Raw genomic sequence first — 14,344 nt, forward strand, 5'->3', positions numbered from 1 at the left:
TGATGTGAAATGTGTCTTTTTTATAGGTTTTTACAATGTGCTATGTGTTGGGACTTTAATACTGGGCAGGCGTGGACTCAGTTATGTGCTCTGATTGGCTAAGCATGGTGCTGAACTTCCGCCTCGTGTCTTTATGCTCCTCTCTTGTGGCTATGTGTTGGCATTGCAACTTGCTTTGTGGCTATGTGCAGGAATTACACTTGTTTTTGTGGCCTTGAGCGTCTGGGTCTCTTGAACACCTGGGCCGCTCGTATCTCTAGAATTGATACATGAATGAATGGCTTCTTGTATGAGCCAGACACCTCCCTAGGCTCAGGATCCCTCCCTAGGATGGGAAAGAAGCCTCTCTAGTCGCCAAGGACATATGTGGCCTGTTGGTATGAATTATGTTACAACACACTGTGGCATCCCGACCCCCACCGGGAGGGTCCGGGGGTTTGTGGTGGAGGGCGTATACCACCGCCATCCACCAGCCGGCGACAGAGAGCAGCACAACCCCCCACCCAATCAGCCGGATGAGGGACACCTGGCCAGAGGGAGGACACGGGGACACAGACCTCAAAAAGGGGAGCGGTGGACCGACACGGGGAGAACGGAGACAAGGACGACACGAGAACGCCAGAGACTACGAGGCTCGCGGAGACCCTAGCTCAGCCATAATTGCTCTTAGAGTGTCGCACGTCCTCAAAATAAACGCAGACTGCGGCTGTAAACCTCGATTCCTGTGTGGTTCCTACCGGGCATTGACATTCGGGGCACCGGGTTGCCACATATGGTGGAGAATGCAGGCAACCTGACGACCCCCGCTACAACCCCCCTCAGCCGACATGCAGCACCCGGAGGAGAGTGCGGCGACGTTCGCCCAGCAGCAGCAGCGGGAGACCGCGGAGAGCCTAGCCCTGCTCCGCGAGGCCGTACTACGGCTCACCCAGCAGTCCGCCGCGACCGCCGATGCAACCGCGGCCGCGACCGCCGCCGCGGCCGCCGCCGCCGCCGCGACCGCCACCTCGACCGCCGCCCCGACCAGCCGGCTCTCGAGGCTGGGCCCCGACGACGACGTGGAGGCCTACCTCGAGATGTTCGAGCGGACCGCCCAGAGGGAAAGCTGGCCGGAGGAGCAGTGGGCCCATATCTTGGCCCCGTTCCTCACTGGGCCCGCCCAGCAGGCGAGCCAGGACCTACCGGCGGAGGCCGCCCGGCAGTATTCGACCCTCAAACAGGCGATCTTGGCCTACTACGGCCACAACCTCGCGGCCCGCGCACAACGTGTCGCCGACTGGCGGCTCGACGACCGGGGCGCCGTCCGAACACAGATCGCCCAGCTCACTCGGCTGGTGAAGCAGTGGCTGACGGCGGGGGAAGGGCCCAGCCCCATCGATCGGGTGATTATCGACCACACGCTCCGCCGACTCCCGCCGGACGCGCGACAGATGATGGCCCACAACCACCCCGACACCGTCGACGACCTGGTCCGGCGACTGGAGAATTGGCAGGTGGCCCAACAGAGCGCCCGAACCTGGACCACCCCACGACGCGCCGAGACCCGCCGGGACCCGCGAGGACCCGCGGCTGGGGCCGCGAGACACATCCCCGACCCGCCGAGCTGGAGACAGGAGAGGAGCGAGTGGAGGCGCTGCTACGGGTGCGGCCAACCCGGCCACCTCGCTCGCGACTGCCCGGGGAACCGAGATGTGTCGATGCCGTCGGCCGACGCGGATCCGGGGGCGAACCGGCCCTGCATGCTGGCGACCTGCTGGGCGCAGGGGACGACAGGGAGCCCGACCATACCGGCGCGGGTGATGAACCGGGACACGCAGGCCCTCGTGGACACCGGGAGCGTGGTCACTCTCCTCCGCCCCGACTTGGCGGGCGGGAAGGAAGGGGCCCCCATGGAGGTGGCCTGCGTGCACAGGGATACCCGGACGTACGAGACCTGCCACGTCGTCATACGGACCCCGCACGGGACGTTCACGACGCGGGCCGGGATCGTACCCCACCTCCCGGTACCGCTGCTGATCGGGAGGGACTGCCCGATCTTCCACCGGCTATGGGACCCCGCGCGAGAACGCCGGAGCTGGAGAGAACCACCACGCAGAGGGCTGAAGGGGGCGCGACAGGCCTACGGGGCTACCAGGCTCCCGTCCTCCCACGGAGGGCGAACGGAGGATGACCAGGACTCGGCGGGGAACGGGCCCTCCCCACCGGGGTCCCCGATCCCCTCCTCCCCACCGGGGCCCCCCGGAAACCCTCCCGGCCCCCTCCCGAACGGACCCCCCGGAGGCGCCGGAGAGTTCCCCCCTCACCGAGTTCTCGGACTTCCTGCCGGAAGGGGGGGAAGGCTCGACCCGCCCCGGCCAGTTCGCCACGGCCCAGCTCCGAGACGAGGCGCTAAAACACGCGTGGAGCCACGTCTTGGCCCACGACGGACAGGCACGGGACTCGGTGAGTCAACCACCACACCCACACTTCAGCACCAGGGGGGGACTGCTATACAGAGTAGTGGCGGGAGAGGGCGGGGTGAGGGAACAACTAGTGGTCCCGCGACCGTATGTCAGCAAGGTGCTCTTTATGGCCCACACACACCTCCTGGGAGCCCACTTGGGCATGGACAAAACCCGGGACCGGGTTTTAGCGAGGTTCTACTGGCCAGGGGTAAAAAGGGACGTAGAGCAGCACTGCCAGGCGTGTCCCGAGTGTCAGCGGGGAGCCCCTCGAGCCACGGCCAGAAACCCCCTGATTCCCATGCCCCTTATAGAAACCCCGTTCGACCGGATAGCCCTCGACATCGTGGGGCCCCTCCCCAAAACCAGCCGGGGACACCGGTACATCCTAGTGCTGGTGGACTACGCCACCAGGTACCCCGAAGCCCTACCCCTTCGCGCGGCGGTAGCCAAGGAGCTCATGCTTCTGTTTAGCCGGGTGGGGATAGCCAGGGAGGTCCTGACAGACCAGGGATCGTGCTTTATGTCCCGTGTGTTTAAGGAACTGCTTAGCCTCCTGTCCTCCAGAGGGAGGACACGGGGACACAGACCTCAAAAAGGGGAGCGGTGGACCGACACGGGGAGAACGGAGACAAGGACGACACGAGAACGCCAGAGACTACGAGGCTCGTGGAGACCCTAGCTCAGCCATAATTGCTCTTAGAGTGTCGCACGTCCTCAAAATAAACGCAGACTGCGGCTGTAAACCTCGATTCCTGTGTGGTTCCTACCGGGCATTGACATTCGGGGCACGGGGTTGCCACAACACACACACACACACCACACACACACACACAAATTGAGTTTAACAAGATGTTAGTTACACACGTGGACAAAATTGTTGGTACCCCTCAGTTAATGAAAGAAAAACCCACTCTGGGACAAGGGCACTCGGGACCACAGTGCAGAGCCCACGAGCGATGCAAGTGTCGTTCCAACATGGCAGTTCGTCCCTGACCCTGGAGTAGGGGAGCATCTCATCTGGTACCCTCACCGGCCAGCCCTGTCTGATGTATGTCGAGAGTGTAGAGAGGGTGGGGTCGTCAGCTGAGGCGTCCTGGATCTCCCTCAGTGACACTGTCTCCTGGAGGGGTGTATGGAGGAGCTGGACGAGGTCGTGCTCGGCCTGGTCCTGACCGGGGGCCAAATATGGATCTGGGGGTGAGTTGGGGATTGCACGTGACAGCAGGTCAGCCACCACGTTGTCCCAATCCGGCGTGAAATGCAGGCGGAAGTTGTACTGCTGCAGGCGGTCGGCCCAACGATGGAGACGGAGTGGTTTGTGGCCGGTGCCAGACGTGGCTAGGAGGGTGGTGAGGGCCTGATGGTCCGTCCTCAGTGTGAATGCGCGTCCGTAGAGGTACATGTGCCAGCGCTCACATGCCCAGAGGCACGCTAGGGCTTCCCGCTCCCCTACCGAGTACCTCTGTTCCGTGGGGCTGAGAGCCCGTGAGGCGAAGGTGATCGGCCTCTTCAGTACCCCTTGCAGCTGGGACATCACAGCACCGATGGCCATGGCGGAGGCATCACATGTGAGGAGGGTGGGGCTCGCTGGGTCAAAGTGCGCCAGGACCGGTGGTGTGGTGAGCTGGGACTTCAGGAGGCGCACAGCGTCCGAGCAGGCAGACGACCAGAACCAGGCCTCACCATGTTTCAGCAGCTGTCGCAGTGGTGCAGTCGTGGCCGAGTACTGTGGCAGGAAACGTAGGTAGAATGCTGTCATACCCAGGAAGGAGGCCAACTGAGTGGCTAAGGTGGGCTCCGGGACACGGTGGATGGCCTCTGTGTTCGAGTGGAGAGGGTATATGCCATCAGCCGAGAGACGGAACCCCACAAACTCAATGGCCGGGGCAGCGAAGACACACTTCTCGCTGTTGAGTGTGAGGTGGTGCTTGGCCAGTGCACTGAACACTCTGTGGAGGCGCTCGTCGTGGCTCTCGACAGTGGCCCCGTGAACCACGATATTGTCCAGGTAGATGGCCACACCCGGGATCCCAGCGAAGATGGAGGCCATTATCTTTTGGAAGCAGCTGGGGGCAGAGTTTAGACCAAAAGCCATGCGTTTGTAACGGAAGACCCCTTTGTGGGTGATAAACGAGGTGAGGTTGCGGCTCTCAGGGTGTAGTGGCACCTGGAGGTAACCCTGGCGGAGGTCTAATTTGGAGAAAGTGGTGGACCCGTGGAACTGGGCGGTGAGCTCCTCTATCTTTGGCAAAGGGTATTTGTCTGGGATAATGGCCTTGTTTACTGCTCTTAGATCCACGCAGAGTCGCAGCCCCCCAGACTTCTTCTTTGCCACCACAATGTTGGAGATCCAGGGCGATGCATTCACCGGCTCGATGATGTCGCCATCGAACATGCTCTGTAGCTCAGAGGAGATGTCATCGCGGAGCGCCAGAGGAGAGCGGCAGAGGGGCTGGATGACAGGCGTCACCTGCGGGTCTAACATGGGCTGGTGGGCGAAAACATCGAGGCAGCCCACACCGCTGAACAGCATGGGTCACTGTTGCTGCCAGGGGATGGTAACAGTGTGAATCTCTGAGCCAGCGGTGTCTAGCAGAGTGAAACCGAGGCTGTTGAAAAGGTCGAGGCCAAGGAGGTTGGTCCCTTGGCGTGCAATATTGAACCTGAAGAGTGGCAGTGTCTTCTCTCCGTATTTCACAGGCAGCTGAAGGGAGTCCACGATGTCAGTCTTTGAGTTGGCATAGCCACGCAGGGTGGTGGTGGGCTGCCCCAGTGGCTCGTGGGAGAAAAACTGTGTGTAAGTCGCCAAGTTCAGGAGGGACACCGTGGCTCCAGTGTCTAGGAGGAGCGGTAGAGAAAACATCACCAACCATGAACGAGCATGTTTTAAATGGCGCTCGTCCTGAGCTAACATTGTGGATGATTGTGGTAGGTGGCTGGGAGTTTCCCGCAGTTGGAGCGGGTTTTACCACGGGCAGGACAGATCTGAGCTCTTGAATTGTGCGCAGAAGAGCCACAATTCCCACATGGCTGGTGTGGGCGGTCACGTGACTGAGAGGCTAGTAATATGTTCTCCTCGCTGCTGTCTACACTCACGTGGAGGAGGGGCACCCGTGACTCGAGTGGGCCCGCTGCCTTGGCCAGTGCTAGAGAGTTGGAAGAGGTGGATAAACTAGCTGCACATTCCAGAGCAGATTCAACCTGAACGGCAAGGTGTAGAGCTGCTGCTAATGTTAAATCATCATTTTCCAGTAGGAGTCTTTCCCTTATTTTGTCACAGTTCGTGTGCAGTATCAGGTGGTCCCTTATCATTTCGTCCTGTAAGGCCCCGAACTAGCACAAGCTACCTAAACCTCGTAAATCCGCCACAAACTGCGTCACTGACTCACCCGACCGTTGGCACCTCCGTCGGAATATGACGCGACGGAGCAGAGCACTTTGTGGGGCTGCGAAATGTGCTTTTAGTAGCTCCACAGCATTTCTGTAAGTTGTTGCGTTGCCGAGAGTTCCAAACACGCGCTGTCCCTCCGCTCCTAGGCAGTGCAGCAAGAGTGCGCGTTTCCTTACTGTCGAAACATCTTCTAAGCCGGCAGCTAGAATATATGTTTCGAACGAGGAAATCCAGCGAGGCCACGGTACCGGTGGTTCTCCCGGTAGGGCTAGGAAGGGGGAGGGTGGTGGTAGGGAGCAATCAGCCATCTCTCGTCGCCAATGTTATGTTTGAATAACGGAGACTGAAGCCAGACCTTAGTGGAGCGTGCTCTCCGTTTATTAACCAAAACCCAACTCGCTGAAAACAGGTACGGTCACGTGAATCGCACGTTACCGTAAAACACATTGCACTGACGCAGCAGTGCCAGGTGTAACACCTACCTCAGCTTTCAGGAAACAATATTTTGTTAAGTGTTCGGTGAATGGATCATTGATTTGTGTGAAATCATGAATGAATAGGCATTCTGTGCTGCTTAGTTCTTTTAAAATCGTATAAATCATGCATTTCTTTGGAACTAATAAAGAAATGAATCTGAAATCTTGGTTGGACTCTGCTCTTGTCTGTTTTGTCCGATCGAGGCAATATAATAATATAATTGTAGTGCGTATATACCGTAATTGTAGCCTAATTGAAGAGGGTGTCTAACCAATTCCGATGGGCGTGAAGTGTATAAATTATGGTGGCAAGGCTGTACATCATCTGGGAAACGTGTTTGTCACATGAATTTATGTTGGATTTGTGGAAATAGACAAACTCATGCATACCGAGCTGCTAAACTACAAAAGAAATGGCTCATATCCCCCAGGTATTTCTAAGGAGCAGAAATATATCATTCAAAGGCGCTCCGCCCGTTTCCTACTGGATGGTAAGCCATGGTAACACTATGCCTACATCCAAAAAAAAATCCCTGATCTCCTGCTCTAACTCAATAGCTTATCAGAATAAAGGACGTGTTTCTTGTAGGCTACTAACAAAAACCTTGTTTCAATAGGTGATACAATGTATTACATGTCTTTAAAAAACTGAATGGAGGTGCGCAAGAAAGTTGTGGTTGGCGCGGAGGAGGCCAATCTGATATTTTTGGATTTCCATGACAGTGCCCATAGAGGCCACTGTGGAACCCAAAAAACAAAATATTCAGTCACTGCTGGGTTTTACTGGCCTGGAATGGGGGTTTACTTGGATAAATGGGTAAATGGAATTATTTGATTGGAGTGTATAATACATTGAGCGTATCCATAGATTATCTTGCTTCCTGGACTGCATTTCCCATGTCTGCTTTTGAACCATCAGGTTTCACAGTGTGCTAAATGCCAATACACCAGGCTCTCCATTAAAAAGGAACCAGAATATATCCCAATCCATGTATGTACTAAGCCTTTCACTTTACTGAATTCTTGTAAACTACAACCATGCTTATTTTGTTATAACAATGATGTACATTTTGTGATTTTCAGGTTGAGCACCCACTGGAGTTAGTTGGGATGGACTTGGTGGGAAAACTAACTCCATCTGATGATGGAAACCAGTATATGTGTGTTATGGTTGACTACTACACCAAATGAGCATAGGTCTATGCCATACCGAACAAAAGTGCTGAGGTGGTCACCCAGTGCATCATCATTTTTTTATACAGGTTTGGTGCTCCACAACGCATCCTCACAGATCAGGGCAGTGAGTTTGTGAATGAGGTTAGTCAATTTTGGCTTGGTGAATAAAGCAGCACTGCTCTTCATGGTCAGGATGCTGTGTGTACCATATGCAATACAAAACACATCTATTGCTAAATTGTACTCTTCATGTTTTTGAAACAGCTTGTACTGTCCTCGCTGAGGTGTACTAACTCCAACTAGACAGTAAGCTAAACTCTCTTCCAATCATGAACATGAAGAATGCCGTAGATTCCTTTTAGTAGATTTATTTTCAATCTTCGCATTGTACTGACCCAATAGGTGAAAGAGAGTGAAACTAGAAAACAAACAGCAAACATATTGCATTTAGTTAAAACGATCTAGTTTCCATAACAGCACTTTTAGCATAGTAATTACATATTCAGCTTACTGCTAACATCTCCTGAACCTATGTTAACATCCTCAGGTTCAAATTAGCTTCCATAGTTTTTAACATTGTCACTTCGATTTTAGCTTGATAACTTTTTACATCATTCGTTTTTACATCATGAACTGAATACTATTAATGAATTAAGTAAGTTTCAACAAAGGTGACATACATACAAGTGATGCCTCTGCTGGGAAACAACATATAAGAAGTGATTTCTGCCGTCTGCACTTTTAAAGAACCTGCTGCTTCTAGTGTTTTCCACATTCTAAACGTGAATCTAGACATTTCCTGCCTACTTCCTGTACAGCTGAAAGATACAAATGTCAAAATAAAAGTCTGGAAGAAACTGAAACTTACAAACGAAAAGTATCATAATTTAAATGAAAAGCCTGAAGGGCAGAACACAGCTGTACTCCAACATTTGCACATTTTCAAATGTGAAGAGGAGTCTATGTGCTCCAAATCACCCACAGACAAATGGTCTTGTGGAAAACTTGAATGGGACAATTCAGAGGTGAAACAATTCAGATTGTAGAAGAGCTATTAGTAGCTCTTCTACAATATTGGGGACATTTAAAAAACCATGATGACTGATGACAATAATTTCCTTTTGCCTATTACAGAGCGTTATGTAAACTTGTTGAGGACAAGCCCAACACATGCGACCGCTACTTGGATGCCGTCATGTTTGGCCTAAGAACGAAGGTGCACCATGTTCAGTATGGAGGCATGTTACCCATGCGAAGTGGCAGAGGATTTCACGGTATGGCATGATGGGTCTCACTTATGTCAGGTAATTTCAGCAATCCAATTCCATTCTTAATCTTTGTTTATTTTTCTATTGGAAAGGTGGGCAGCTCAGTGGAGGACATAGTGGCCAACACAGTAGTGTCTTCAGGCATTGCTGGGACCATACACTATCACCAAATTGGAAAACCAACTGGACCCGGTAATCCCAGAGGACGATGTTGTGCGTAGCCGTAAGTGATACATACCCAACAATGGCCTTTATTTAAAAACGCTGTTTGTTAAGGTTCCTTTGTGTTACAGGTATCATGGACACGTAGAATGGTAACAAAAGCCATGTCATACTCTCAAGAGTTGGGGCCTACAAGGTCTTTTACCCAGACCTCTTCCAGCTGGGCCCTGGACAAGACTTGGAGAGTGAGGTGCATATTCCTTGATTTTCAAGGAATATGGAGGAATATTTTAAGGAATATTTTCAGGCATTATGGCTTCACCTACAAAGTATTAATCTTTTTTTATGTTGCTGTAGGTAATAAATACATTTCTCAGTTTAATGGTGAGGCAGCATGGGGCGTCAAAGGCCTACCACGTTGACACATTTGTGATGACAGCCATGTGGCAGAAAAGGAATCCAAAACTGAAGGTGTGCTGAAACAAGATGGTGGTGGTGGTGGTGCAGGTCACGGCTCTAGGATTGAAAGCAGAGGGTTTATTTGTTCACAGTGCTGCAAGTGCAAGCCACCAGTTATCACACAGTTGATGTTGAGGGTTATTTGGGTGAAAAAGTAAGCTTAATGACAGATATAGAGGCTATAATTAGCCTATGAAAGTCATTATTTGTGATGTTTTTCTCAGCTGGATGCCTCTGCCTATAACTGTTGTTGTAAGTATGTGACAAAGAAAGGAGTTCCCAGGACTTTTCCCTAGATCAAGATTTTAATAGGCCTACATACTTTTAAATTTCCATGACCATATTGTTTTTTTTCCAAGGCCATATATCCATCAGAAAAAATATGTACTCTTGCTGACTCTCTAGGAGAGTCAGCAGCAAATAAAAAACCTTGTTTACCTTGTTGGAGACAACAAGGTAAACTAGCCTATATTTAATCTCTAACTGAATTGTTTACTAGTAACAACTTAACTAAGTTTTCTTTAGAGCACTGATGAGAAAACTCGGTGTCAATGTCTCAAGATGGACATCTGACACTGTGGCTCATCCACTCCAAGAGGACACAACATCTTTGCTTTAAAAGTAGGCCTAGGCTATGTGACAAACATTACAGATCGGTATATGCTATATCACGCATTGGGGGACCTGTGAATTATGGGCTCACTCTCACACTTTCAGTTTCAGAACACATCCTGGAAGGGACAAGCTCAATACATTTCCCGACATCCAACATAGATGACCTGAGGAGGGAAATAGCCACCACCATCATGACTGGATCTGGTAAGCACTTCAAATCTTTAAATCAACGCGCATTCCTCATAAGAGTGCAGGTCAGGATTGAACCCGTGTCATCAGCGTGTTGGTCGCGAGTGCTACCGTTCCACCAAGTGGCTGGATTAGGGATAATATAACCTAACCCTATTATTTTAGGCATTGCGAGAGACCGGATGTGCTTTGCCGTGTGAAGACGTGCGTGCGGAGGCTCCGTGTAAAAGTTGTCAAAAAATATTAATATCGCCATACTGTTATCAGTTTGGGGGAGTGAACGAATACTGTTTTGTTCGGGTACTAGCAAGTGCGCTTTCAGTACATTTTTAGACCGAAAAATGACGAGTCGAACGAGTCGAACGGGTGGAGAGAAGCAGCAGGTGGCTAGCGGCGTAGCCTCCTTAGCTAGCAGGGACAGTGTTAGCCCATCACAAGCCGACGGAATACCTCAGTGGGCTCAGGACATGATGTCCGAGATTAAAAAAGCCAACGTTGCGGTTACGAAATACAGAGAGGAGACAAAGACTGAGATCGCAAAGTGTAAGGAAGAGATAGAAAAAGGAAGAAAAGTGATGACAACCGAGTTGGAAAAATGGACCAAAAGTTTGGAAGAGAGCACGAGAGCCCAATCTGAGTTGCTACGCGGGGAGGTGAAGCTGGTTGCTGATAAAACCAGAAGTCTGGCTGATAGGATGGACAATCGAAAAAATGAGGTAGATGAAACGTTAAATGATCAGTCCGACACCATAACCGACATGGGGAAAAGACTGAAAGAAATGGAGAGGGAGATACTGAAGCTGAGAGGACGCAGTGAGGATCTCGAGGCGCGATCACGGCGCAACAACATACGTGTCGTGGGGGTAAAAGAAGGGGCCGAGGCAGGCAAAAAGCCGTCTGAGTTTCTGGCGGGCTTACTGAAAGAAAAGTTGGGTCTAGCGGCGGCACCGACGCTGGACCGTGCACACCGGGCACTCGGCGCGAGACGAGACGGGAACGGAGGCCCACCGAGAGCATTTGTAGTGAGATGTCATTACTACACTGAGAGAGAGGAGATACTGAAGAGGGCGAGAGAAATGGAGAGAACACCTGAGGGTCGGAGCGGAGGGATTCGCATCTTCCCGGACTTCACCCAGGACGTAAACAGTAAGAGAGCAGCCTTCAGGGAAGCAAGAAGCCTCCTGCGGACCTGCACGGGGGTCAGGTACGGGCTACGTTACCCGGCAACACTGGTGATTACGCCAGAAGGAGGACAGACGAAAAGCTTCGAGGACCCAAAAGACGCCGTGGACTACATCAAGAAGAAATTGAGCCCCGGGTGAGACCTATGGACGGATCTGATTCTGGCTGAGTAGATATTATACATGCTTACACTGTTGAATTGGTTGGGGGATTAATGTAGGCAGGATATTGTTCACCAGTCCTGACAACATTGACAAAATATTTGGCTTCAGTGTATATTTAAAGAGAAGTTATGTATACATATTTATAATCCTCATCTTTCTACAAGCTACTGTTGTCCTCCCTCATATTACTGTTTTACTCTATTCAAGGTTGAGGGTTGAATGTTCCCCCTTGACTATTGTTGCCTACCCTTTATGGTATTGATTTTTGTTTTTATTTCACTGCTTTACCCTATTCAAGACCTCATTGTGGAGAGCTCCCCCTTTTTGTTTTTCCCATTAGGTGAATAAGTTAAAAGGATGATATTATACTTTTCAGACTAAGAGCGATATGCACGGAGCTGCACACGGTAGGCTTGGTGTGCAGGAGATGGTGGACCGGTTGGCCACGAGAGAGCTCGCTAAAGAGCATTATATTTGGGTTAGTGTTTATATATGTTATGTGTTATGTATTGGCTGTGTCTGCGTGTGTGATGCCCCCCCCTTCCTTTCCAGACCCCCTCCTTTTAACTTTTTTGCTTTTGTTGCCAAAGGCCACAGTCTTCTGACATGGCACCAAACATGGATTCGAGCAGAATGGCCACAAAACTGATGAGCTGGAATGTAAGGGCGATCAATAATCCAGCTAAACGGAGTAAGGTATTTTCACATTTGAGAGACCAGGGAGTAGAGATAGTATATCTACAGGAGACACATTTGTTGAACAGGGACCACCTCAAGCTCTGTAGGGGGGGATTTTATCAGGTTTATCACTCGGATTTCAATAGTAAGGGTCGGGGAGTGGTCATCCTCATACACAGGAATGTACAATTTGTAGAAACAACCACTATAAAAGATAAACATGGTCGGTATGTTATTGTAGTTGGAAAATTATTCAATATGCCAGTGGTTCTGGCAAACATATATGCACCCAATTGGGATAATGTTCAAATTTTTAAGGACCTATTCTCATTATTACCAAATTTGGATACTCATAATCTGATTTTAGGGGGAGACTTGAATTGTGTCCTAGATTCAACTCTGGACCGCTCTAGTCCAACACCCAGTGTACTGAGCAAATCAGCGCAATGCATTAACTCCTTCTGTAAGGTATATGGTATATTTGATCCATGGAGATACGTAAACCCAACCTCCAGGCAGTACTCTTTTTATTCCCCACCACATCAGACGTATACTAGGATTGACTACTTCTTATTAGACAATAAACTGACCCCTATAGTAACAGGTATAGAATACTCTGGTATAGTAATATCCGACCACAGCCCAGTCATATTGAAACTTCAGTTTCCAGAGAACACGCCACCTCAGAGAATGTGGCGCCTTAATAACAGGCTATTGGCAGATGATAATTTTACCAAATTTATAAACTCGCAAATAGTTTTTTTCTTAGAGCTTAATGACACCCCCGACATAAGCAGTGCAATTTTGTGGGAATCCTTAAAAGCTTATATTCGAGGACAAATAATTTCATACAATGCTGGTGAAAGGAAAAGAAAGATGAAACGTACCACAGAATTAACAAGGCAATAAAAGAAGTTGACCTGGCAAATTCTAGGGCTCCCTCTGAGGAGCTACACAAAAAACGTATTTTGTTCCAAACTGAATATGATATCTTAATAAATCAGCGAGGAGGATCTATATCTTAGGTCGAGACAGGATTTCTATGAACATGGTGAGCGTGCAGGTAAGCTCCTCAGCCACCAGCTGAAGCAGTCAGCAGCCGCTGGTATGATAGTGGAGATAGGGGATAACCTGGGGAATAGGATTATAGATCAGAAAGGCATTAACAACCAATTTAAGTCTTTTTATAAGGATCTTTATACTTCAGAAGTAAATGACAGGGGGCGAGTGAAGGATTTTTTTGGTAATCTGGAAATGCCATCCTTAGAGAGGGCAGATAGGGATAGATTAGAGGGTCCCCTGACTGCAAGGGAGATAGAGAATGCGATTCGAAACATGAAGACAGGCAAAGCGCCGGGCCCTGATGGGTTCCCGAGTGAATTTTATAAAACATTTGCCTCTAAACTTATACCCCTGCTCTGTAGAGTATATGAGGAGGTCCTTGACAGAAAAACTTTACCTCAAACAATGTCACAGGCTATGATCTCTGTGCTCCTTAAGAAAAATAAAGATCCACTTAAGTGTGGATCATACCGCCCGGTGAGTCTACTTGGATGTGATTATAAGATATTGACCAAGGTATTGGCAGCTAGGATTGGGCCTGTTATAAGTAAGATAATACATCCTGACCAGACAGGGTTTGTTGCTGGCAGACAACTTTCCAGTAATCTTCGTCGCCTTTTTAATGTGATATACACGGCCGAGGATAACATTGAGCCCGAGATTGTGATATCCTTAGATGCCCACAAAGCCTTTGATAGAATAGAGTATCTCTATTTGTTCACGGCCCTTGAGAGATTCGGATTTGGTCCTAATTTTCGTTTGTGGATTTAGATAATATATGCGAACCCCCAGGCTATGGTAAGATCAAATAGTATAATATCTGATCCTTTTCCTCTGTTTCGGGGAACAAGACAGGGGTGCCCCTTGTCACCCCTGCTCTTTGATGTGGCAATTGAGCCCCTTGCAATAATGCTGAGGAATGCTGCTGGACTGGGGGGAATACGCAGGGGGATGCAAAACCATAAACTTTCTCTATACGCTGACGACCTCCTCCTTTTCCTGTCGAACCCTGTCACAAGCATCCCGGTGGCTCTGGATATTATCAAAGACTTTGGGAGGGTTTCGGGTTATAAAATTA

This window comes from Pollachius pollachius (assembly GCF_949987615.1).
Source record: "Pollachius pollachius genome assembly, chromosome: 12".
NCBI classification, from domain to species: Eukaryota; Metazoa; Chordata; class Actinopteri; order Gadiformes; family Gadidae; genus Pollachius; species Pollachius pollachius.